The 21,693-nt window shown below is 41.4% G+C and overlaps 44 non-coding genes across 44 annotated transcripts; all 44 read left to right on the top strand.

Moving 5' to 3' along the window:
* The first annotated feature begins 142 nt into the window (after positions 1-142).
* On the top strand, positions 143-261 carry LOC134112735 (5S ribosomal RNA). Its single transcript, XR_009946058.1, has one exon. It is a non-coding gene; the product is annotated as a 5S ribosomal RNA (ribosomal RNA).
* A 344-nt stretch (positions 262-605) lies between these two features.
* Positions 606-724, top strand: LOC134112734 (5S ribosomal RNA). The gene has a single exon (XR_009946057.1). It is a non-coding gene; the product is annotated as a 5S ribosomal RNA (ribosomal RNA).
* Positions 725-1,068: 344 nt separating this feature from the next.
* Positions 1,069-1,187, top strand: LOC134112733 (5S ribosomal RNA). The gene has a single exon (XR_009946056.1). It is a non-coding gene; the product is annotated as a 5S ribosomal RNA (ribosomal RNA).
* Positions 1,188-1,582: 395 nt separating this feature from the next.
* Positions 1,583-1,701, top strand: LOC134112732 (5S ribosomal RNA). The gene has a single exon (XR_009946055.1). It is a non-coding gene; the product is annotated as a 5S ribosomal RNA (ribosomal RNA).
* Positions 1,702-2,096: 395 nt separating this feature from the next.
* On the top strand, positions 2,097-2,215 carry LOC134112927 (5S ribosomal RNA). Its single transcript, XR_009946250.1, has one exon. It is a non-coding gene; the product is annotated as a 5S ribosomal RNA (ribosomal RNA).
* Positions 2,216-2,610: 395 nt separating this feature from the next.
* Positions 2,611-2,729, top strand: LOC134112731 (5S ribosomal RNA). Its single transcript, XR_009946054.1, has one exon. It is a non-coding gene; the product is annotated as a 5S ribosomal RNA (ribosomal RNA).
* A 395-nt stretch (positions 2,730-3,124) lies between these two features.
* Positions 3,125-3,243, top strand: LOC134113057 (5S ribosomal RNA). The gene has a single exon (XR_009946380.1). It is a non-coding gene; the product is annotated as a 5S ribosomal RNA (ribosomal RNA).
* A 395-nt stretch (positions 3,244-3,638) lies between these two features.
* Positions 3,639-3,757, top strand: LOC134112730 (5S ribosomal RNA). Its single transcript, XR_009946053.1, has one exon. It is a non-coding gene; the product is annotated as a 5S ribosomal RNA (ribosomal RNA).
* Positions 3,758-4,152: 395 nt separating this feature from the next.
* On the top strand, positions 4,153-4,271 carry LOC134112728 (5S ribosomal RNA). Its single transcript, XR_009946051.1, has one exon. It is a non-coding gene; the product is annotated as a 5S ribosomal RNA (ribosomal RNA).
* Positions 4,272-4,615: 344 nt separating this feature from the next.
* LOC134113056 (5S ribosomal RNA) lies at positions 4,616-4,734 on the top strand. Its single transcript, XR_009946379.1, has one exon. It is a non-coding gene; the product is annotated as a 5S ribosomal RNA (ribosomal RNA).
* A 395-nt stretch (positions 4,735-5,129) lies between these two features.
* On the top strand, positions 5,130-5,248 carry LOC134112727 (5S ribosomal RNA). The gene has a single exon (XR_009946050.1). It is a non-coding gene; the product is annotated as a 5S ribosomal RNA (ribosomal RNA).
* Positions 5,249-5,643: 395 nt separating this feature from the next.
* On the top strand, positions 5,644-5,762 carry LOC134112726 (5S ribosomal RNA). Its single transcript, XR_009946049.1, has one exon. It is a non-coding gene; the product is annotated as a 5S ribosomal RNA (ribosomal RNA).
* A 344-nt stretch (positions 5,763-6,106) lies between these two features.
* Positions 6,107-6,225, top strand: LOC134112725 (5S ribosomal RNA). The gene has a single exon (XR_009946048.1). It is a non-coding gene; the product is annotated as a 5S ribosomal RNA (ribosomal RNA).
* A 344-nt stretch (positions 6,226-6,569) lies between these two features.
* Positions 6,570-6,688, top strand: LOC134112724 (5S ribosomal RNA). Its single transcript, XR_009946047.1, has one exon. It is a non-coding gene; the product is annotated as a 5S ribosomal RNA (ribosomal RNA).
* Positions 6,689-7,083: 395 nt separating this feature from the next.
* Positions 7,084-7,202, top strand: LOC134112723 (5S ribosomal RNA). Its single transcript, XR_009946046.1, has one exon. It is a non-coding gene; the product is annotated as a 5S ribosomal RNA (ribosomal RNA).
* A 395-nt stretch (positions 7,203-7,597) lies between these two features.
* On the top strand, positions 7,598-7,716 carry LOC134112926 (5S ribosomal RNA). Its single transcript, XR_009946249.1, has one exon. It is a non-coding gene; the product is annotated as a 5S ribosomal RNA (ribosomal RNA).
* A 395-nt stretch (positions 7,717-8,111) lies between these two features.
* On the top strand, positions 8,112-8,230 carry LOC134112722 (5S ribosomal RNA). Its single transcript, XR_009946045.1, has one exon. It is a non-coding gene; the product is annotated as a 5S ribosomal RNA (ribosomal RNA).
* Positions 8,231-8,625: 395 nt separating this feature from the next.
* On the top strand, positions 8,626-8,744 carry LOC134113055 (5S ribosomal RNA). Its single transcript, XR_009946378.1, has one exon. It is a non-coding gene; the product is annotated as a 5S ribosomal RNA (ribosomal RNA).
* Positions 8,745-9,139: 395 nt separating this feature from the next.
* LOC134112721 (5S ribosomal RNA) lies at positions 9,140-9,258 on the top strand. Its single transcript, XR_009946044.1, has one exon. It is a non-coding gene; the product is annotated as a 5S ribosomal RNA (ribosomal RNA).
* A 395-nt stretch (positions 9,259-9,653) lies between these two features.
* LOC134112720 (5S ribosomal RNA) lies at positions 9,654-9,772 on the top strand. Its single transcript, XR_009946043.1, has one exon. It is a non-coding gene; the product is annotated as a 5S ribosomal RNA (ribosomal RNA).
* A 344-nt stretch (positions 9,773-10,116) lies between these two features.
* Positions 10,117-10,235, top strand: LOC134112719 (5S ribosomal RNA). The gene has a single exon (XR_009946042.1). It is a non-coding gene; the product is annotated as a 5S ribosomal RNA (ribosomal RNA).
* Positions 10,236-10,630: 395 nt separating this feature from the next.
* On the top strand, positions 10,631-10,749 carry LOC134112717 (5S ribosomal RNA). Its single transcript, XR_009946040.1, has one exon. It is a non-coding gene; the product is annotated as a 5S ribosomal RNA (ribosomal RNA).
* A 395-nt stretch (positions 10,750-11,144) lies between these two features.
* On the top strand, positions 11,145-11,263 carry LOC134113054 (5S ribosomal RNA). The gene has a single exon (XR_009946377.1). It is a non-coding gene; the product is annotated as a 5S ribosomal RNA (ribosomal RNA).
* A 395-nt stretch (positions 11,264-11,658) lies between these two features.
* LOC134112716 (5S ribosomal RNA) lies at positions 11,659-11,777 on the top strand. Its single transcript, XR_009946039.1, has one exon. It is a non-coding gene; the product is annotated as a 5S ribosomal RNA (ribosomal RNA).
* A 344-nt stretch (positions 11,778-12,121) lies between these two features.
* LOC134113011 (5S ribosomal RNA) lies at positions 12,122-12,240 on the top strand. The gene has a single exon (XR_009946334.1). It is a non-coding gene; the product is annotated as a 5S ribosomal RNA (ribosomal RNA).
* Positions 12,241-12,579: 339 nt separating this feature from the next.
* LOC134112715 (5S ribosomal RNA) lies at positions 12,580-12,698 on the top strand. The gene has a single exon (XR_009946038.1). It is a non-coding gene; the product is annotated as a 5S ribosomal RNA (ribosomal RNA).
* A 344-nt stretch (positions 12,699-13,042) lies between these two features.
* Positions 13,043-13,161, top strand: LOC134112714 (5S ribosomal RNA). The gene has a single exon (XR_009946037.1). It is a non-coding gene; the product is annotated as a 5S ribosomal RNA (ribosomal RNA).
* Positions 13,162-13,556: 395 nt separating this feature from the next.
* On the top strand, positions 13,557-13,675 carry LOC134113053 (5S ribosomal RNA). The gene has a single exon (XR_009946376.1). It is a non-coding gene; the product is annotated as a 5S ribosomal RNA (ribosomal RNA).
* Positions 13,676-14,070: 395 nt separating this feature from the next.
* On the top strand, positions 14,071-14,189 carry LOC134112713 (5S ribosomal RNA). The gene has a single exon (XR_009946036.1). It is a non-coding gene; the product is annotated as a 5S ribosomal RNA (ribosomal RNA).
* Positions 14,190-14,533: 344 nt separating this feature from the next.
* LOC134113010 (5S ribosomal RNA) lies at positions 14,534-14,652 on the top strand. Its single transcript, XR_009946333.1, has one exon. It is a non-coding gene; the product is annotated as a 5S ribosomal RNA (ribosomal RNA).
* Positions 14,653-14,991: 339 nt separating this feature from the next.
* Positions 14,992-15,110, top strand: LOC134112973 (5S ribosomal RNA). Its single transcript, XR_009946296.1, has one exon. It is a non-coding gene; the product is annotated as a 5S ribosomal RNA (ribosomal RNA).
* A 395-nt stretch (positions 15,111-15,505) lies between these two features.
* LOC134112712 (5S ribosomal RNA) lies at positions 15,506-15,624 on the top strand. Its single transcript, XR_009946035.1, has one exon. It is a non-coding gene; the product is annotated as a 5S ribosomal RNA (ribosomal RNA).
* Positions 15,625-15,968: 344 nt separating this feature from the next.
* Positions 15,969-16,087, top strand: LOC134113009 (5S ribosomal RNA). The gene has a single exon (XR_009946332.1). It is a non-coding gene; the product is annotated as a 5S ribosomal RNA (ribosomal RNA).
* A 339-nt stretch (positions 16,088-16,426) lies between these two features.
* On the top strand, positions 16,427-16,545 carry LOC134112971 (5S ribosomal RNA). The gene has a single exon (XR_009946294.1). It is a non-coding gene; the product is annotated as a 5S ribosomal RNA (ribosomal RNA).
* A 344-nt stretch (positions 16,546-16,889) lies between these two features.
* LOC134112711 (5S ribosomal RNA) lies at positions 16,890-17,008 on the top strand. The gene has a single exon (XR_009946034.1). It is a non-coding gene; the product is annotated as a 5S ribosomal RNA (ribosomal RNA).
* Positions 17,009-17,403: 395 nt separating this feature from the next.
* Positions 17,404-17,522, top strand: LOC134112710 (5S ribosomal RNA). Its single transcript, XR_009946033.1, has one exon. It is a non-coding gene; the product is annotated as a 5S ribosomal RNA (ribosomal RNA).
* Positions 17,523-17,866: 344 nt separating this feature from the next.
* Positions 17,867-17,985, top strand: LOC134112709 (5S ribosomal RNA). Its single transcript, XR_009946032.1, has one exon. It is a non-coding gene; the product is annotated as a 5S ribosomal RNA (ribosomal RNA).
* A 344-nt stretch (positions 17,986-18,329) lies between these two features.
* Positions 18,330-18,448, top strand: LOC134112708 (5S ribosomal RNA). The gene has a single exon (XR_009946031.1). It is a non-coding gene; the product is annotated as a 5S ribosomal RNA (ribosomal RNA).
* A 344-nt stretch (positions 18,449-18,792) lies between these two features.
* On the top strand, positions 18,793-18,911 carry LOC134112706 (5S ribosomal RNA). Its single transcript, XR_009946029.1, has one exon. It is a non-coding gene; the product is annotated as a 5S ribosomal RNA (ribosomal RNA).
* Positions 18,912-19,255: 344 nt separating this feature from the next.
* LOC134112705 (5S ribosomal RNA) lies at positions 19,256-19,374 on the top strand. Its single transcript, XR_009946028.1, has one exon. It is a non-coding gene; the product is annotated as a 5S ribosomal RNA (ribosomal RNA).
* A 395-nt stretch (positions 19,375-19,769) lies between these two features.
* On the top strand, positions 19,770-19,888 carry LOC134112704 (5S ribosomal RNA). Its single transcript, XR_009946027.1, has one exon. It is a non-coding gene; the product is annotated as a 5S ribosomal RNA (ribosomal RNA).
* Positions 19,889-20,283: 395 nt separating this feature from the next.
* LOC134112925 (5S ribosomal RNA) lies at positions 20,284-20,402 on the top strand. The gene has a single exon (XR_009946248.1). It is a non-coding gene; the product is annotated as a 5S ribosomal RNA (ribosomal RNA).
* Positions 20,403-20,797: 395 nt separating this feature from the next.
* On the top strand, positions 20,798-20,916 carry LOC134113052 (5S ribosomal RNA). The gene has a single exon (XR_009946375.1). It is a non-coding gene; the product is annotated as a 5S ribosomal RNA (ribosomal RNA).
* Positions 20,917-21,311: 395 nt separating this feature from the next.
* Positions 21,312-21,430, top strand: LOC134112703 (5S ribosomal RNA). Its single transcript, XR_009946026.1, has one exon. It is a non-coding gene; the product is annotated as a 5S ribosomal RNA (ribosomal RNA).
* The last annotated feature ends 263 nt before the right edge of the window (positions 21,431-21,693 follow it).

Here is a 21,693-nt window from a genome sequence, read left to right as displayed (position 1 = left end):
AATTGCCAGTGAAGAAAAGTAAAGTTACCTTCAGGCTTTAGGAACCTCTCTTGCCAATGCTAAGAACTGCTTCAATTTTAGAAAAAGAAACTTCTGATTATCTTTGACACGTTTTAAAGGATTAGGAAAAAGATGAAAAGCAGCTTACGGCCATACCTCTCTGGTTCCGCCCGATCTCGTCTGATCTCGGAAGCTAAGCAGAGCAGGGCCTGGTTAGTACCTGGATGGAAGACCGCCTGGGAATCCCAGGTGCCGTAAGCTTTTTCACTTCTCTCTCCGAAAGCCGCCCAGCGCCGTAGATTGTACACCTGTTTTAAAGTTGGATATGAAAGGAAATTAGACAATATTATCCAAAATGATTCCGTTTCATGATTGCTAAATTAGTGTTGATCAACATTTACGATTGGCATACTATTGTTTGTAATTTAGCCGTTGAAATACAGGTGCTAACCCAACATGTTAGAATTGCCAGTGAAGAAAAGTAAAGTTACCTTCAGGCTTTAGGAACCTCTCTTGCCAATGCTAAGAACTGCTTCAATTTTAGAAAAAGAAACTTCTGATTATCTTTGACACGTTTTAAAGGATTAGGAAAAAGATGAAAAGCAGCTTACGGCCATACCTCTCTGGTTCCGCCCGATCTCGTCTGATCTCGGAAGCTAAGCAGAGCAGGGCCTGGTTAGTACCTGGATGGAAGACCGCCTGGGAATCCCAGGTGCCGTAAGCTTTTTCACTTCTCTCTCCGAAAGCCACCCAGCGCCGTAGATTGTACACCTGTTTTAAAGTTGGATATGAAAGGAAATTAGACAATATTATCCAAAATGATTCCGTTTCATGATTGCTAAATTAGTGTTGATCAACATTTACGATTGGCATACTATTGTTTGTAATTTAGCCGTTGAAATACAGGTGCTAACCCAACATGTTAGAATTGCCAGTGAAGAAAAGTAAAGTTACCTTCAGGCTTTAGGAACCTCTCTTGCCAATGCTAAGAACTGCTTCAATTTTAGAAAAAGAAACTTCTGATTATCTTTGACACGTTTTAAAGGATTAGGAAAAAGATGAAAAGCAGCTTACGGCCATACCTCTCTGGTTCCGCCCGATCTCGTCTGATCTCGGAAGCTAAGCAGAGCAGGGCCTGGTTAGTACCTGGATGGAAGACCGCCTGGGAATCCCAGGTGCCGTAAGCTTTTTCACTTCTCTCTCCGAAAGCCGCCGAGCGCCGCAGATTGTACACCTACAAATTACAAAAAGAATATCACATTGTTGAAGAGATGCATGTTTAGTGTTGTTTTAACGTTGGATATGAAAGGAAATTAGACAATATTATCCAAAATGATTCCGTTTCATGATTGCTAAATTAGTGTTGATCAACATTTACGATTGGCATACTATTGTTTGTAATTTAGCCGTTGAAATACAGGTGCTAACCCAACATGTTAGAATTGCCAGTGAAGAAAAGTAAAGTTACCTTCAGGCTTTAGGAACCTCTCTTGCCAATGCTAAGAACTGCTTCAATTTTAGAAAAAGAAACTTGTGATTATCTTTGACACGTTTTAAAGGATTAGGAAAAAGATGAAAAGCAGCTTACGGCCATACCTCTCTGGTTCCGCCCGATCTCGTCTGATCTCGGAAGCTAAGCAGAGCAGGGCCTGGTTAGTACCTGGATGGAAGACCGCCTGGGAATCCCAGGTGCCGTAAGCTTTTTCACTTCTCTCTCCGAAAGCCGCCGAGCGCCGCAGATTGTACACCTACAAATTACAAAAAGAATATCACATTGTTGAAGAGATGCATGTTTAGTGTTGTTTTAACGTTGGATACGAAAGGAAATTAGACAATATTATCCAAAATGATTCCGTTTCATGATTGCTAAATTAGTGTTGATCAACATTTACGATTGGCATACTATTGTTTGTAATTTAGCCGTTGAAATACAGGTGCTAACCCAACATGTTAGAATTGCCAGTGAAGAAAAGTAAAGTTACCTTCAGGCTTTAGGAACCTCTCTTGCCAATGCTAAGAACTGCTTCAATTTTAGAAAAAGAAACTTCTGATTATCTTTGACACGTTTTAAAGGATTAGGAAAAAGATGAAAAGCAGCTTACGGCCATACCCCTCTGGTTCCGCCCGATCTCGTCTGATCTCGGAAGCTAAGCAGAGCAGGGCCTGGTTAGTACCTGGATGGAAGACCGCCTGGGAATCCCAGGTGCCGTAAGCTTTTTCACTTCTCTCTCCGAAAGCCGCCGAGCGCCGCAGATTGTACACCTACAAATTACAAAAAGAATATCACATTGTTGAAGAGATGCATGTTTAGTGTTGTTTTAACGTTGGATATGAAAGGAAATTAGACAATATTATCCAAAATGATTCCGTTTCATGATTGCTAAATTAGTGTTGATCAACATTTACGATTGGCATACTATTGTTTGTAATTTAGCCGTTGAAATACAGGTGCTAACCCAACATGTTAGAATTGCCAGTGAAGAAAAGTAAAGTTACCTTCAGGCTTTAGGAACCTCTCTTGCCAATGCTAAGAACTGCTTCAATTTTAGAAAAAGAAACTTCTGATTATCTTTGACACGTTTTAAAGGATTAGGAAAAAGATGAAAAGCAGCTTACGGCCATACCTCTCTGGTTCCGCCCGATCTCGTCTGATCTCGGAAGCTAAGCAGAGCAGGGCCTGGTTAGTACCTGGATGGAAGACCGCCTGGGAATCCCAGGTGCCGTAAGCTTTTTCACTTCTCTCTCCGAAAGCCGCCGAGCGCCGCAGATTGTACACCTACAAATTACAAAAAGAATATCACATTGTTGAAGAGATGCATGTTTAGTGTTGTTTTAACGTTGGATATGAAAGGAAATTAGACAATATTATCCAAAATGATTCCGTTTCATGATTGCTAAATTAGTGTTGATCAACATTTACGATTGGCATACTATTGTTTGTAATTTAGCCGTTGAAATACAGGTGCTAACCCAACATGTTAGAATTGCCAGTGAAGAAAAGTAAAGTTACCTTCAGGCTTTAGGAACCTCTCTTGCCAATGCTAAGAACTGCTTCAATTTTAGAAAAAGAAACTTCTGATTATCTTTGACACGTTTTAAAGGATTAGGAAAAAGATGAAAAGCAGCTTACGGCCATACCTCTCTGGTTCCGCCCGATCTCGTCTGATCTCGGAAGCTAAGCAGAGCAGGGCCTGGTTAGTACCTGGATGGAAGACCGCCTGGGAATCCCAGGTGCCGAAAGCTTTTTCACTTCTCTCTCCGAAAGCCGCCGAGCGCCGCAGATTGTACACCTACAAATTACAAAAAGAATATCACATTGTTGAAGAGATGCATGTTTAGTGTTGTTTTAACGTTGGATATGAAAGGAAATTAGACAATATTATCCAAAATGATTCCGTTTCATGATTGCTAAATTAGTGTTGATCAACATTTACGATTGGCATACTATTGTTTGTAATTTAGCCGTTGAAATACAGGTGCTAACCCAACATGTTAGAATTGCCAGTGAAGAAAAGTAAAGTTACCTTCAGGCTTTAGGAACCTCTCTTGCCAATGCTAAGAACTGCTTCAATTTTAGAAAAAGAAACTTCTGATTATCTTTGACACGTTTTAAAGGATTAGGAAAAAGATGAAAAGCAGCTTACGGCCATACCTCTCTGGTTCCGCCCGATCTCGTCTGATCTCGGAAGCTAAGCAGAGCAGGGCCTGGTTAGTACCTGGATGGAAGACCGCCTGGGAATCCCAGGTGCCGTAAGCTTTTTCACTTCTCTCTCCGAAAGCCGCCGAGCGCCGCAGATTGTACACCTACAAATTACAAAAAGAATATCACATTGTTGAAGAGATGCATGTTTAGTGTTGTTTTAACGTTGGATATGAAAGGAAATTAGACAATATTATCCAAAATGATTCCGTTTCATGATTGCTAAATTAGTGTTGATCAACATTTACGATTGGCATACTATTGTTTGTAATTTAGCCGTTGAAATACAGGTGCTAACCCAACATGTTAGAATTGCCAGTGAAGAAAAGTAAAGTTACCTTCAGGCTTTAGGAACCTCTCTTGCCAATGCTAAGAACTGCTTCAATTTTAGAAAAAGAAACTTCTGATTATCTTTGACACGTTTTAAAGGATTAGGAAAAAGATGAAAAGCAGCTTACGGCCATACCTCTCTGGTTCCGCCCGATCTCGTCTGATCTCGGAAGCTAAGCAGAGCAGGGCCTGGTTAGTACCTGGATGGAAGACCGCCTGGGAATCCCAGGTGCCGTAAGCTTTTTCACTTCTCTCTCCGAAAGCCGCCCAGCGCCGTAGATTGTACACCTGTTTTAAAGTTGGATATGAAAGGAAATTAGACAATATTATCCAAAATGATTCCGTTTCATGATTGCTAAATTAGTGTTGATCAACATTTACGATTGGCATACTATTGTTTGTAATTTAGCCGTTGAAATACAGGTGCTAACCCAACATGTTAGAATTGCCAGTGAAGAAAAGTAAAGTTACCTTCAGGCTTTAGGAACCTCTCTTGCCAATGCTAAGAACTGCTTCAATTTTAGAAAAAGAAACTTCTGATTATCTTTGACACGTTTTAAAGGATTAGGAAAAAGATGAAAAGCAGCTTACGGCCATACCTCTCTGGTTCCGCCCGATCTCGTCTGATCTCGGAAGCTAAGCAGAGCAGGGCCTGGTTAGTACCTGGATGGAAGACCGCCTGGGAATCCCAGGTGCCGAAAGCTTTTTCACTTCTCTCTCCGAAAGCCGCCGAGCGCCGCAGATTGTACACCTACAAATTACAAAAAGAATATCACATTGTTGAAGAGATGCATGTTTAGTGTTGTTTTAACGTTGGATATGAAAGGAAATTAGACAATATTATCCAAAATGATTCCGTTTCATGATTGCTAAATTAGTGTTGATCAACATTTACGATTGGCATACTATTGTTTGTAATTTAGCCGTTGAAATACAGGTGCTAACCCAACATGTTAGAATTGCCAGTGAAGAAAAGTAAAGTTACCTTCAGGCTTTAGGAACCTCTCTTGCCAATGCTAAGAACTGCTTCAATTTTAGAAAAAGAAACTTGTGATTATCTTTGACACGTTTTAAAGGATTAGGAAAAAGATGAAAAGCAGCTTACGGCCATACCTCTCTGGTTCCGCCCGATCTCGTCTGATCTCGGAAGCTAAGCAGAGCAGGGCCTGGTTAGTACCTGGATGGAAGACCGCCTGGGAATCCCAGGTGCCGTAAGCTTTTTCACTTCTCTCTCCGAAAGCCGCCGAGCGCCGCAGATTGTACACCTACAAATTACAAAAAGAATATCACATTGTTGAAGAGATGCATGTTTAGTGTTGTTTTAACGTTGGATACGAAAGGAAATTAGACAATATTATCCAAAATGATTCCGTTTCATGATTGCTAAATTAGTGTTGATCAACATTTACGATTGGCATACTATTGTTTGTAATTTAGCCGTTGAAATACAGGTGCTAACCCAACATGTTAGAATTGCCAGTGAAGAAAAGTAAAGTTACCTTCAGGCTTTAGGAACCTCTCTTGCCAATGCTAAGAACTGCTTCAATTTTAGAAAAAGAAACTTCTGATTATCTTTGACACGTTTTAAAGGATTAGGAAAAAGATGAAAAGCAGCTTACGGCCATACCTCTCTGGTTCCGCCCGATCTCGTCTGATCTCGGAAGCTAAGCAGAGCAGGGCCTGGTTAGTACCTGGATGGAAGACCGCCTGGGAATCCCAGGTGCCGTAAGCTTTTTCACTTCTCTCTCCGAAAGCCGCCCAGCGCCGTAGATTGTACACCTGTTTTAAAGTTGGATATGAAAGGAAATTAGACAATATTATCCAAAATGATTCCGTTTCATGATTGCTAAATTAGTGTTGATCAACATTTACGATTGGCATACTATTGTTTGTAATTTAGCCGTTGAAATACAGGTGCTAACCCAACATGTTAGAATTGCCAGTGAAGAAAAGTAAAGTTACCTTCAGGCTTTAGGAACCTCTCTTGCCAATGCTAAGAACTGCTTCAATTTTAGAAAAAGAAACTTCTGATTATCTTTGACACGTTTTAAAGGATTAGGAAAAAGATGAAAAGCAGCTTACGGCCATACCTCTCTGGTTCCGCCCGATCTCGTCTGATCTCGGAAGCTAAGCAGAGCAGGGCCTGGTTAGTACCTGGATGGAAGACCGCCTGGGAATCCCAGGTGCCGTAAGCTTTTTCACTTCTCTCTCCGAAAGCCACCCAGCGCCGTAGATTGTACACCTGTTTTAAAGTTGGATATGAAAGGAAATTAGACAATATTATCCAAAATGATTCCGTTTCATGATTGCTAAATTAGTGTTGATCAACATTTACGATTGGCATACTATTGTTTGTAATTTAGCCGTTGAAATACAGGTGCTAACCCAACATGTTAGAATTGCCAGTGAAGAAAAGTAAAGTTACCTTCAGGCTTTAGGAACCTCTCTTGCCAATGCTAAGAACTGCTTCAATTTTAGAAAAAGAAACTTCTGATTATCTTTGACACGTTTTAAAGGATTAGGAAAAAGATGAAAAGCAGCTTACGGCCATACCTCTCTGGTTCCGCCCGATCTCGTCTGATCTCGGAAGCTAAGCAGAGCAGGGCCTGGTTAGTACCTGGATGGAAGACCGCCTGGGAATCCCAGGTGCCGTAAGCTTTTTCACTTCTCTCTCCGAAAGCCGCCGAGCGCCGCAGATTGTACACCTACAAATTACAAAAAGAATATCACATTGTTGAAGAGATGCATGTTTAGTGTTGTTTTAACGTTGGATATGAAAGGAAATTAGACAATATTATCCAAAATGATTCCGTTTCATGATTGCTAAATTAGTGTTGATCAACATTTACGATTGGCATACTATTGTTTGTAATTTAGCCGTTGAAATACAGGTGCTAACCCAACATGTTAGAATTGCCAGTGAAGAAAAGTAAAGTTACCTTCAGGCTTTAGGAACCTCTCTTGCCAATGCTAAGAACTGCTTCAATTTTAGAAAAAGAAACTTGTGATTATCTTTGACACGTTTTAAAGGATTAGGAAAAAGATGAAAAGCAGCTTACGGCCATACCTCTCTGGTTCCGCCCGATCTCGTCTGATCTCGGAAGCTAAGCAGAGCAGGGCCTGGTTAGTACCTGGATGGAAGACCGCCTGGGAATCCCAGGTGCCGTAAGCTTTTTCACTTCTCTCTCCGAAAGCCGCCGAGCGCCGCAGATTGTACACCTACAAATTACAAAAAGAATATCACATTGTTGAAGAGATGCATGTTTAGTGTTGTTTTAACGTTGGATACGAAAGGAAATTAGACAATATTATCCAAAATGATTCCGTTTCATGATTGCTAAATTAGTGTTGATCAACATTTACGATTGGCATACTATTGTTTGTAATTTAGCCGTTGAAATACAGGTGCTAACCCAACATGTTAGAATTGCCAGTGAAGAAAAGTAAAGTTACCTTCAGGCTTTAGGAACCTCTCTTGCCAATGCTAAGAACTGCTTCAATTTTAGAAAAAGAAACTTCTGATTATCTTTGACACGTTTTAAAGGATTAGGAAAAAGATGAAAAGCAGCTTACGGCCATACCCCTCTGGTTCCGCCCGATCTCGTCTGATCTCGGAAGCTAAGCAGAGCAGGGCCTGGTTAGTACCTGGATGGAAGACCGCCTGGGAATCCCAGGTGCCGTAAGCTTTTTCACTTCTCTCTCCGAAAGCCGCCGAGCGCCGCAGATTGTACACCTACAAATTACAAAAAGAATATCACATTGTTGAAGAGATGCATGTTTAGTGTTGTTTTAACGTTGGATATGAAAGGAAATTAGACAATATTATCCAAAATGATTCCGTTTCATGATTGCTAAATTAGTGTTGATCAACATTTACGATTGGCATACTATTGTTTGTAATTTAGCCGTTGAAATACAGGTGCTAACCCAACATGTTAGAATTGCCAGTGAAGAAAAGTAAAGTTACCTTCAGGCTTTAGGAACCTCTCTTGCCAATGCTAAGAACTGCTTCAATTTTAGAAAAAGAAACTTCTGATTATCTTTGACACGTTTTAAAGGATTAGGAAAAAGATGAAAAGCAGCTTACGGCCATACCTCTCTGGTTCCGCCCGATCTCGTCTGATCTCGGAAGCTAAGCAGAGCAGGGCCTGGTTAGTACCTGGATGGAAGACCGCCTGGGAATCCCAGGTGCCGTAAGCTTTTTCACTTCTCTCTCCGAAAGCCGCCGAGCGCCGCAGATTGTACACCTACAAATTACAAAAAGAATATCACATTGTTGAAGAGATGCATGTTTAGTGTTGTTTTAACGTTGGATATGAAAGGAAATTAGACAATATTATCCAAAATGATTCCGTTTCATGATTGCTAAATTAGTGTTGATCAACATTTACGATTGGCATACTATTGTTTGTAATTTAGCCGTTGAAATACAGGTGCTAACCCAACATGTTAGAATTGCCAGTGAAGAAAAGTAAAGTTACCTTCAGGCTTTAGGAACCTCTCTTGCCAATGCTAAGAACTGCTTCAATTTTAGAAAAAGAAACTTCTGATTATCTTTGACACGTTTTAAAGGATTAGGAAAAAGATGAAAAGCAGCTTACGGCCATACCTCTCTGGTTCCGCCCGATCTCGTCTGATCTCGGAAGCTAAGCAGAGCAGGGCCTGGTTAGTACCTGGATGGAAGACCGCCTGGGAATCCCAGGTGCCGAAAGCTTTTTCACTTCTCTCTCCGAAAGCCGCCGAGCGCCGCAGATTGTACACCTACAAATTACAAAAAGAATATCACATTGTTGAAGAGATGCATGTTTAGTGTTGTTTTAACGTTGGATATGAAAGGAAATTAGACAATATTATCCAAAATGATTCCGTTTCATGATTGCTAAATTAGTGTTGATCAACATTTACGATTGGCATACTATTGTTTGTAATTTAGCCGTTGAAATACAGGTGCTAACCCAACATGTTAGAATTGCCAGTGAAGAAAAGTAAAGTTACCTTCAGGCTTTAGGAACCTCTCTTGCCAATGCTAAGAACTGCTTCAATTTTAGAAAAAGAAACTTCTGATTATCTTTGACACGTTTTAAAGGATTAGGAAAAAGATGAAAAGCAGCTTACGGCCATACCTCTCTGGTTCCGCCCGATCTCGTCTGATCTCGGAAGCTAAGCAGAGCAGGGCCTGGTTAGTACCTGGATGGAAGACCGCCTGGGAATCCCAGGTGCCGTAAGCTTTTTCACTTCTCTCTCCGAAAGCCGCCGAGCGCCGCAGATTGTACACCTACAAATTACAAAAAGAATATCACATTGTTGAAGAGATGCATGTTTAGTGTTGTTTTAACGTTGGATATGAAAGGAAATTAGACAATATTATCCAAAATGATTCCGTTTCATGATTGCTAAATTAGTGTTGATCAACATTTACGATTGGCATACTATTGTTTGTAATTTAGCCGTTGAAATACAGGTGCTAACCCAACATGTTAGAATTGCCAGTGAAGAAAAGTAAAGTTACCTTCAGGCTTTAGGAACCTCTCTTGCCAATGCTAAGAACTGCTTCAATTTTAGAAAAAGAAACTTCTGATTATCTTTGACACGTTTTAAAGGATTAGGAAAAAGATGAAAAGCAGCTTACGGCCATACCTCTCTGGTTCCGCCCGATCTCGTCTGATCTCGGAAGCTAAGCAGAGCAGGGCCTGGTTAGTACCTGGATGGAAGACCGCCTGGGAATCCCAGGTGCCGTAAGCTTTTTCACTTCTCTCTCCGAAAGCCGCCCAGCGCCGTAGATTGTACACCTGTTTTAAAGTTGGATATGAAAGGAAATTAGACAATATTATCCAAAATGATTCCGTTTCATGATTGCTAAATTAGTGTTGATCAACATTTACGATTGGCATACTATTGTTTGTAATTTAGCCGTTGAAATACAGGTGCTAACCCAACATGTTAGAATTGCCAGTGAAGAAAAGTAAAGTTACCTTCAGGCTTTAGGAACCTCTCTTGCCAATGCTAAGAACTGCTTCAATTTTAGAAAAAGAAACTTCTGATTATCTTTGACACGTTTTAAAGGATTAGGAAAAAGATGAAAAGCAGCTTACGGCCATACCTCTCTGGTTCCGCCCGATCTCGTCTGATCTCGGAAGCTAAGCAGAGCAGGGCCTGGTTAGTACCTGGATGGAAGACCGCCTGGGAATCCCAGGTGCCGTAAGCTTTTTCACTTCTCTCTCCGAAAGCCGCCGAGCGCCGCAGATTGTACACCTACAAATTACAAAAAGAATATCACATTGTTGAAGAGATGCATGTTTAGTGTTGTTTTAACGTTGGATATGAAAGGAAATTAGACAATATTATCCAAAATGATTCCGTTTCATGATTGCTAAATTAGTGTTGATCAACATTTACGATTGGCATACTATTGTTTGTAATTTAGCCGTTGAAATACAGGTGCTAACCCAACATGTTAGAATTGCCAGTGAAGAAAAGTAAAGTTACCTTCAGGCTTTAGGAACCTCTCTTGCCAATGCTAAGAACTGCTTCAATTTTAGAAAAAGAAACTTCTGATTATCTTTGACACGTTTTAAAGGATTAGGAAAAAGATGAAAAGCAGCTTACGGCCATACCTCTCTGGTTCCGCCCGATCTCGTCTGATCTCGGAAGCTAAGCAGAGCAGGGCCTGGTTAGTACCTGGATGGAAGACCGCCTGGGAATCCCAGGTGCCGTAAGCTTTTTCACTTCTCTCTCCGAAAGCCGCCGAGCGCCGCAGATTGTACACCTACAAATTACAAAAAGAATATCACATTGTTGAAGAGATGCATGTTTAGTGTTGTTTTAACGTTGGATATGAAAGGAAATTAGACAATATTATCCAAAATGATTCCGTTTCATGATTGCTAAATTAGTGTTGATCAACATTTACGATTGGCATACTATTGTTTGTAATTTAGCCGTTGAAATACAGGTGCTAACCCAACATGTTAGAATTGCCAGTGAAGAAAAGTAAAGTTACCTTCAGGCTTTAGGAACCTCTCTTGCCAATGCTAAGAACTGCTTCAATTTTAGAAAAAGAAACTTCTGATTATCTTTGACACGTTTTAAAGGATTAGGAAAAAGATGAAAAGCAGCTTACGGCCATACCTCTCTGGTTCCGCCCGATCTCGTCTGATCTCGGAAGCTAAGCAGAGCAGGGCCTGGTTAGTACCTGGATGGAAGACCGCCTGGGAATCCCAGGTGCCGAAAGCTTTTTCACTTCTCTCTCCGAAAGCCGCCGAGCGCCGCAGATTGTACACCTACAAATTACAAAAAGAATATCACATTGTTGAAGAGATGCATGTTTAGTGTTGTTTTAACGTTGGATATGAAAGGAAATTAGACAATATTATCCAAAATGATTCCGTTTCATGATTGCTAAATTAGTGTTGATCAACATTTACGATTGGCATACTATTGTTTGTAATTTAGCCGTTGAAATACAGGTGCTAACCCAACATGTTAGAATTGCCAGTGAAGAAAAGTAAAGTTACCTTCAGGCTTTAGGAACCTCTCTTGCCAATGCTAAGAACTGCTTCAATTTTAGAAAAAGAAACTTCTGATTATCTTTGACACGTTTTAAAGGATTAGGAAAAAGATGAAAAGCAGCTTACGGCCATACCTCTCTGGTTCCGCCCGATCTCGTCTGATCTCGGAAGCTAAGCAGAGCAGGGCCTGGTTAGTACCTGGATGGAAGACCGCCTGGGAATCCCAGGTGCCGTAAGCTTTTTCACTTCTCTCTCCGAAAGCCGCCCAGCGCCGTAGATTGTACACCTGTTTTAAAGTTGGATATGAAAGGAAATTAGACAATATTATCCAAAATGATTCCGTTTCATGATTGCTAAATTAGTGTTGATCAACATTTACGATTGGCATACTATTGTTTGTAATTTAGCCGTTGAAATACAGGTGCTAACCCAACATGTTAGAATTGCCAGTGAAGAAAAGTAAAGTTACCTTCAGGCTTTAGGAACCTCTCTTGCCAATGCTAAGAACTGCTTCAATTTTAGAAAAAGAAACTTCTGATTAACTTTGACACGTTTTAAAGGATTAGGAAAAAGATGAAAAGCAGCTTACGGCCATACCTCTCTGGTTCCGCCCGATCTCGTCTGATCTCGGAAGCTAAGCAGAGCAGGGCCTGGTTAGTACCTGGATGGAAGACCGCCTGGGAATCCCAGGTGCCGTAAGGTTTTTCACTTCTCTCTCTGAAAGCCGCCCAGCGCCGTAGATTGTACACCTACACAATTGTAAAAAGTTTATCACATTGTAGAAGAGATGCAATAGGAAGAAGATGAAAGGTGGCTTACGTCCATACCATCGTCAGGCCATTTGAGGTGGCGGGGACTGCAATGGCCATTCACCGATTGGCTGGGACTCCTGGGCGGGTCTTCTCTAGTCCATCCAATTTTCGGCATGGGATGTCACAGCCTTCTTTGCATACCCTTATTTAACCCACACAAAGATGCCAACGGCAGGCGTGTCATAATTCATTGACGCATTATAAAGGATTAGGAAAAAGATAAAAAGCAGCTTACGGCCATACCTCTCTGGTTCCGCCCGATCTCGTCTGATCTCGGAAGCTAAGCAGAGCAGGGCCTGGTTAGTACCTGGATGGAAGACCGCCTGGGAATCCCAGGTGCCGTAAGCTTTTTCACTTCTCTCTCCGAAAGCCGCCCAGCGCCGTAGATTGTACACCTGTTTTAAAGTTGGATATGAAAGGAAATTAGACAATATTATCCAAAATGATTCCGTTTCATGATTGCTAAATTAGTGTTGATCAACATTTACGATTGGCATACTATTGTTTGTAATTTAGCCGTTGAAATACAGGTGCTAACCCAACATGTTAGAATTGCCAGTGAAGAAAAGTAAAGTTACCTTCAGGCTTTAGGAACCTCTCTTGCCAATGCTAAGAACTGCTTCAATTTTAGAAAAAGAAACTTCTGATTATCTTTGACACGTTTTAAAGGATTAGGAAAAAGATGAAAAGCAGCTTACGGCCATACCTCTCTGGTTCCGCCCGATCTCGTCTGATCTCGGAAGCTAAGCAGAGCAGGGCCTGGTTAGTACCTGGATGGAAGACCGCCTGGGAATCCCAGGTGCCGTAAGCTTTTTCACTTCTCTCTCCGAAAGCCGCCGAGCGCCGCAGATTGTACACCTACAAATTACAAAAAGAATATCACATTGTTGAAGAGATGCATGTTTAGTGTTGTTTTAACGTTGGATATGAAAGGAAATTAGACAATATTATCCAAAATGATTCCGTTTCATGATTGCTAAATTAGTGTTGATCAACATTTACGATTGGCATACTATTGTTTGTAATTTAGCCGTTGAAATACAGGTGCTAACCCAACATGTTAGAATTGCCAGTGAAGAAAAGTAAAGTTACCTTCAGGCTTTAGGAACCTCTCTTGCCAATGCTAAGAACTGCTTCAATTTTAGAAAAAGAAACTTCTGATTATCTTTGACACGTTTTAAAGGATTAGGAAAAAGATGAAAAGCAGCTTACGGCCATACCTCTCTGGTTCCGCCCGATCTCGTCTGATCTCGGAAGCTAAGCAGAGCAGGGCCTGGTTAGTACCTGGATGGAAGACCGCCTGGGAATCCCAGGTGCCGAAAGCTTTTTCACTTCTCTCTCCGAAAGCCGCCGAGCGCCGCAGATTGTACACCTACAAATTACAAAAAGAATATCACATTGTTGAAGAGATGCATGTTTAGTGTTGTTTTAACGTTGGATATGAAAGGAAATTAGACAATATTATCCAAAATGATTCCGTTTCATGATTGCTAAATTAGTGTTGATCAACATTTACGATTGGCATACTATTGTTTGTAATTTAGCCGTTGAAATACAGGTGCTAACCCAACATGTTAGAATTGCCAGTGAAGAAAAGTAAAGTTACCTTCAGGCTTTAGGAACCTCTCTTGCCAATGCTAAGAACTGCTTCAATTTTAGAAAAAGAAACTTCTGATTATCTTTGACACGTTTTAAAGGATTAGGAAAAAGATGAAAAGCAGCTTACGGCCATACCTCTCTGGTTCCGCCCGATCTCGTCTGATCTCGGAAGCTAAGCAGAGCAGGGCCTGGTTAGTACCTGGATGGAAGACCGCCTGGGAATCCCAGGTGCCGTAAGCTTTTTCACTTCTCTCTCCGAAAGCCGCCCAGCGCCGTAGATTGTACACCTGTTGTAAAGTTGGATATGAAAGGAAATTAGACAATATTATCCAAAATGATTCCGTTTCATGATTGCTAAATTAGTGTTGATCAACATTTACGATTGGCATACTATTGTTTGTAATTTAGCCGTTGAAATACAGGTGCTAACCCAACATGTTAGAATTGCCAGTGAAGAAAAGTAAAGTTACCTTCAGGCTTTAGGAACCTCTCTTGCCAATGCTAAGAACTGCTTCAATTTTAGAAAAAGAAACTTCTGATTAACTTTGACACGTTTTAAAGGATTAGGAAAAAGATGAAAAGCAGCTTACGGCCATACCTCTCTGGTTCCGCCCGATCTCGTCTGATCTCGGAAGCTAAGCAGAGCAGGGCCTGGTTAGTACCTGGATGGAAGACCGCCTGGGAATCCCAGGTGCCGTAAGGTTTTTCACTTCTCTCTCTGAAAGCCGCCCAGCGCCGTAGCTTGTACACCTACACAATTGTAAAAAGTTTATCACATTGTAGAAGAGATGCAATAGGAAGAAGATGAAAGGTGGCTTACGTCCATACCATCGTCAGGCCATTTGAGGTGGCGGGGACTGCAATGGCCATTCACCGATTGGCTGGGACTCCTGGGCGGGTCTTCTCTAGTCCATCCAATTTTCGGCATGGGATGTCACAGCCTTCTTTGCATACCCTTATTTAACCCACACAAAGATGCCAACGGCAGGCGTGTCATAATTCATTGACGCATTATAAAGGATTAGGAAAAAGATAAAAAGCAGCTTACGGCCATACCTCTCTGGTTCCGCTCGATCTCGTCTGATCTCGGAAGCTAAGCAGAGCAGGGCCTGGTTAGTACCTGGATGGAAGACCGCCTGGGAATCTCAGGTGCCGTAAGCTTTTTCACTTCTCTCTCCGAAAGCCGCCGAGCGCCGCAGATTGTACACCTACAAATTACAAAAAGAATATCACATTGTTGAAGAGATGCATGTTTAGTGTTGTTTTAACGTTGGATATGAAAGGAAATTAGACAATATTATCCAAAATGATTCCGTTTCATGATTGCTAAATTAGTGTTGATCAACATTTACGATTGGCATACTATTGTTTGTAATTTAGCCGTTGAAATACAGGTGCTAACCCAACATGTTAGAATTGCCAGTGAAGAAAAGTAAAGTTACCTTCAGGCTTTAGGAACCTCTCTTGCCAATGCTAAGAACTGCTTCAATTTTAGAAAAAGAAACTTCTGATTATCTTTGACACGTTTTAAAGGATTAGGAAAAAGATGAAAAGCAGCTTACGGCCATACCTCTCTGGTTCCGCCCGATCTCGTCTGATCTCGGAAGCTAAGCAGAGCAGGGCCTGGTTAGTACCTGGATGGAAGACCGCCTGGGAATCCCAGGTGCCGTAAGCTTTTTCACTTCTCTCTCCGAAAGCCGCCCAGCGCCGTAGATTGTACACCTGTTTTAAAGTTGGATATGAAAGGAAATTAGACAATATTATCCAAAATGATTCCGTTTCATGATTGCTAAATTAGTGTTGATCAACATTTACGATTGGCATACTATTGTTTGTAATTTAGCCGTTGAAATACAGGTGCTAACCCAACATGTTAGAATTGCCAGTGAAGAAAAGTAAAGTTACCTTCAGGCTTTAGGAACCTCTCTTGCCAATGCTAAGAACTGCTTCAATTTTAGAAAAAGAAACTTCTGATTAACTTTGACACGTTTTAAAGGATTAGGAAAAAGATGAAAAGCAGCTTACGGCCATACCTCTCTGGTTCCGCCCGATCTCGTCTGATCTCGGAAGCTAAGCAGAGCAGGGCCTGGTTAGTACCTGGATGGAAGACCGCCTGGGAATCCCAGGTGCCGTAAGGTTTTTCACTTCTCTCTCTGAAAGCCGCCCAGCGCCGTAGCTTGTACACCTACACAATTGTAAAAAGTTTATCACATTGTAGAAGAGATGCAATAGGAAGAAGATGAAAGGTGGCTTACGTCCATACCATCGTCAGGCCATTTGAGGTGGCGGGGACTGCAATGGCCATTCACCGATTGGCTGGGACTCCTGGGCGGGTCTTCTCTAGTCCATCCAATTTTCGGCATGGGATGTCACAGCCTTCTTTGCATACCCTTATTTAACCCACACAAAGATGCCAACGGCAGGCGTGTCATAATTCATTGACGCATTATAAAGGATTAGGAAAAAGATAAAAAGCAGCTTACGGCCATACCTCTCTGGTTCCGCTCGATCTCGTCTGATCTCGGAAGCTAAGCAGAGCAGGGCCTGGTTAGTACCTGGATGGAAGACCGCCTGGGAATCTCAGGTGCCGTAAGCTTTTTCACTTCTCTCTCCGAAAGCCGCCGAGCGCCGCAGATTGTACACCTGTTTTAACGTTGGATATGAAAGGCAATTAGACAAAATTATCCAAAATGATTCCGTTTCATGGTTGCTAAATTAGTGTTGATCAACATTTACGATTGGCATACTATTGTTTGTAATTTAGCCGTTGAAATACAGGTGCTAACCCAACATGTTAGAATTGCCAGTGAAGAAAAGTAAAGTTACCTTCAGGCTTTAGGAACCTCTCTTGCCAATGCTAAGAACTGCTTCAATTTTAGAAAAAGAAACTTCTGATTATCTTTGACACGTTTTAAAGGATTAGGAAAAAGATGAAAAGCAGCTTACGGCCATACCTCTCTGGTTCCGCCCGATCTCGTCTGATCTCGGAAGCTAAGCAGAGCAGGGCCTGGTTAGTACCTGGATGGAAGACCGCCTGGGAATCCCAGGTGCCGTAAGCTTTTTCACTTCTCTCACCGAAAGCCGCCGAGCGCCGCAGATTGTACACCTACAAATTACAAAAAGAATATCACATTGTTGAAGAGATGCATGTTTAGTGTTGTTTTAACGTTGGATATGAAAGGAAATTAGACAATATTATCCAAAATGATTCCGTTTCATGATTGCTAAATTAGTGTTGATCAACATTTACGATTGGCATACTATTGTTTGTAATTTAGCCGTTGAAATACAGGTGCTAACCCAACATGTTAGAATTGCCAGTGAAGAAAAGTAAAGTTACCTTCAGGCTTTAGGAACCTCTCTTGCCAATGCTAAGAACTGCTTCAATTTTAGAAAAAGAAACTTCTGATTATCTTTGACACGTTTTAAAGGATTAGGAAAAAGATGAAAAGCAGCTTACGGCCATACCTCTCTGGTTCCGCCCGATCTCGTCTGATCTCGGAAGCTAAGCAGAGCAGGGCCTGGTTAGTACCTGGATGGAAGACCGCCTGGGAATCCCAGGTGCCGTAAGCTTTTTCACTTCTCTCTCCGAAAGCCGCCCAGCGCCGTAGATTGTACACCTGTTTTAAAGTTGGATATGAAAGGAAATTAGACAATATTATCCAAAATGATTCCGTTTCATGATTGCTAAATTAGTGTTGATCAACATTTACGATTGGCATACTATTGTTTGTAATTTAGCCGTTGAAATACAGGTGCTAACCCAACATGTTAGAATTGCCAGTGAAGAAAAGTAAAGTTACCTTCAGGCTTTAGGAACCTCTCTTGCCAATGCTAAGAACTGCTTCAATTTTAGAAAAAGAAACTTCTGATTATCTTTGACACGTTTTAAAGGATTAGGAAAAAGATGAAAAGTAGCTTACGGCCATACCTCTCTGGTTCCGCCCGATCTCGTCTGATCTCGGAAGCTAAGCAGAGCAGGGCCTGGTTAGTACCTGGATGGAAGACCGCCTGGGAATCCCAGGTGCCGTAAGCTTTTTCACTTCTCTCTCCGAAAGCCGCCCAGCGCCGTAGATTGTACACCTGTTTTAAAGTTGGATATGAAAGGAAATTAGACAATATTATCCAAAATGATTCCGTTTCATGATTGCTAAATTAGTGTTGATCAACATTTACGATTGGCATACTATTGTTTGTAATTTAGCCGTTGAAATACAGGTGCTAACCCAACATGTTAGAATTGCCAGTGAAGAAAAGTAAAGTTACCTTCAGGCTTTAGGAACCTCTCTTGCCAATGCTAAGAACTGCTTCAATTTTAGAAAAAGAAACTTCTGATTATCTTTGACACGTTTTAAAGGATTAGGAAAAAGATGAAAAGCAGCTTACGGCCATACCTCTCTGGTTCCGCCCGATCTCGTCTGATCTCGGAAGCTAAGCAGAGCAGGGCCTGGTTAGTACCTGGATGGAAGACCGCCTGGGAATCCCAGGTGCCGTAAGCTTTTTCACTTCTCTCTCCGAAAGCCGCCCAGCGCCGTAGATTGTACACCTGTTTTAAAGTTGGATATGAAAGGAAATTAGACAATATTATCCAAAATGATTCCGTTTCATGATTGCTAAATTAGTGTTGATCAACATTTACGATTGGCATACTATTGTTTGTAATTTAGCCGTTGAAATACAGGTGCTAACCCAACATGTTAGAATTGCCAGTGAAGAAAAGTAAAGTTACCTTCAGGCTTTAGGAACCTCTCTTGCCAATGCTAAGAACTGCTTCAATTTTAGAAAAAGAAACTTCTGATTATCTTTGACACGTTTTAAAGGATTAGGAAAAAGATGAAAAGCAGCTTACGGCCATACCTCTCTGGTTCCGCCCGATCTCGTCTGATCTCGGAAGCTAAGCAGAGCAGGGCCTGGTTAGTACCTGGATGGAAGACCGCCTGGGAATCCCAGGTGCCGTAAGCTTTTTCACTTCTCTCTCCGAAAGCCACCCAGCGCCGTAGATTGTACACCTGTTTTAAAGTTGGATATGAAAGGAAATTAGACAATATTATCCAAAATGATTCCGTTTCATGATTGCTAAATTAGTGTTGATCAACATTTACGATTGGCATACTATTGTTTGTAATTTAGCCGTTGAAATACAGGTGCTAACCCAACATGTTAGAATTGCCAGTGAAGAAAAGTAAAGTTACCTTCAGGCTTTAGGAACCTCTCTTGCCAATGCTAAGAACTGCTTCAATTTTAGAAAAAGAAACTTCTGATTATCTTTGACACGTTTTAAAGGATTAGGAAAAAGATGAAAAGCAGCTTACGGCCATACCTCTCTGGTTCCGCCCGATCTCGTCTGATCTCGGAAGCTAAGCAGAGCAGGGCCTGGTTAGTACCTGGATGGAAGACCGCCTGGGAATCCCAGGTGCCGTAAGCTTTTTCACTTCTCTCTCCGAAAGCCGCCGAGCGCCGCAGATTGTACACCTACAAATTACAAAAAGAATATCACATTGTTGAAGAGATGCATGTTTAGTGTTGTTTTAACGTTGGATATGAAAGGAAATTAGACAATATTATCCAAAATGATTCCGTTTCATGATTGCTAAATTAGTGTTGATCAACATTTACGATTGGCATACTATTGTTTGTAATTTAGCCGTTGAAATACAGGTGCTAACCCAACATGTTAGAATTGCCAGTGAAGAAAAGTAAAGTTACCTTCAGGCTTTAGGAACCTCTCTTGCCAATGCTAAGAACTGCTTCAATTTTAGAAAAAGAAACTTCTGATTATCTTTGACACGTTTTAAAGGATTAGGAAAAAGATGAAAAGCAGCTTACGGCCATACCTCTCTGGTTCCGCCCGATCTCGTCTGATCTCGGAAGCTAAGCAGAGCAGGGCCTGGTTAGTACCTGGATGGAAGACCGCCTGGGAATCCCAGGTGCCGTAAGCTTTTTCACTTCTCTCTCCGAAAGCCGCCGAGCGCCGCAGATTGTACACCTACAAATTACAAAAAGAATATCACATTGTTGAAGAGATGCATGTTTAGTGTTGTTTTAACGTTGGATACGAAAGGAAATTAGACAATATTATCCAAAATGATTCCGTTTCATGATTGCTAAATTAGTGTTGATCAACATTTACGATTGGCATACTATTGTTTGTAATTTAGCCGTTGAAATACAGGTGCTAACCCAACATGTTAGAATTGCCAGTGAAGAAAAGTAAAGTTACCTTCAGGCTTTAGGAACCTCTCTTGCCAATGCTAAGAACTGCTTCAATTTTAGAAAAAGAAACTTCTGATTATCTTTGACACGTTTTAAAGGATTAGGAAAAAGATGAAAAGCAGCTTACGGCCATACCCCTCTGGTTCCGCCCGATCTCGTCTGATCTCGGAAGCTAAGCAGAGCAGGGCCTGGTTAGTACCTGGATGGAAGACCGCCTGGGAATCCCAGGTGCCGTAAGCTTTTTCACTTCTCTCTCCGAAAGCCGCCGAGCGCCGCAGATTGTACACCTACAAATTACAAAAAGAATATCACATTGTTGAAGAGATGCATGTTTAGTGTTGTTTTAACGTTGGATATGAAAGGAAATTAGACAATATTATCCAAAATGATTCCGTTTCATGATTGCTAAATTAGTGTTGATCAACATTTACGATTGGCATACTATTGTTTGTAATTTAGCCGTTGAAATACAGGTGCTAACCCAACATGTTAGAATTGCCAGTGAAGAAAAGTAAAGTTACCTTCAGGCTTTAGGAACCTCTCTTGCCAATGCTAAGAACTGCTTCAATTTTAGAAAAAGAAACTTCTGATTATCTTTGACACGTTTTAAAGGATTAGGAAAAAGATGAAAAGCAGCTTACGGCCATACCTCTCTGGTTCCGCCCGATCTCGTCTGATCTCGGAAGCTAAGCAGAGCAGGGCCTGGTTAGTACCTGGATGGAAGACCGCCTGGGAATCCCAGGTGCCGAAAGCTTTTTCACTTCTCTCTCCGAAAGCCGCCGAGCGCCGCAGATTGTACACCTACAAATTACAAAAAGAATATCACATTGTTGAAGAGATGCATGTTTAGTGTTGTTTTAACGTTGGATATGAAAGGAAATTAGACAATATTATCCAAAATGATTCCGTTTCATGATTGCTAAATTAGTGTTGATCAACATTTACGATTGGCATACTATTGTTTGTAATTTAGCCGTTGAAATACAGGTGCTAACCCAACATGTTAGAATTGCCAGTGAAGAAAAGTAAAGTTACCTTCAGGCTTTAGGAACCTCTCTTGCCAATGCTAAGAACTGCTTCAATTTTAGAAAAAGAAACTTCTGATTATCTTTGACACGTTTTAAAGGATTAGGAAAAAGATGAAAAGCAGCTTACGGCCATACCTCTCTGGTTCCGCCCGATCTCGTCTGATCTCGGAAGCTAAGCAGAGCAGGGCCTGGTTAGTACCTGGATGGAAGACCGCCTGGGAATCCCAGGTGCCGTAAGCTTTTTCACTTCTCTCTCCGAAAGCCGCCCAGCGCCGTAGATTGTACACCTGTTGTAAAGTTGGATATGAAAGGAAATTAGACAATATTATCCAAAATGATTCCGTTTCATGATTGCTAAATTAGTGTTGATCAACATTTACGATTGGCATACTATTGTTTGTAATTTAGCCGTTGAAATACAGGTGCTAACCCAACATGTTAGAATTGCCAGTGAAGAAAAGTAAAGTTACCTTCAGGCTTTAGGAACCTCTCTTGCCAATGCT

The sequence above is a fragment of the Pungitius pungitius genome, unplaced genomic scaffold (assembly GCF_949316345.1).
Source record: "Pungitius pungitius unplaced genomic scaffold, fPunPun2.1 scaffold_25, whole genome shotgun sequence".
Lineage (NCBI taxonomy): Eukaryota > Metazoa > Chordata > Actinopteri > Perciformes > Gasterosteidae > Pungitius > Pungitius pungitius.
This window is presented reverse-complemented; position numbering and strand designations above follow the sequence as displayed.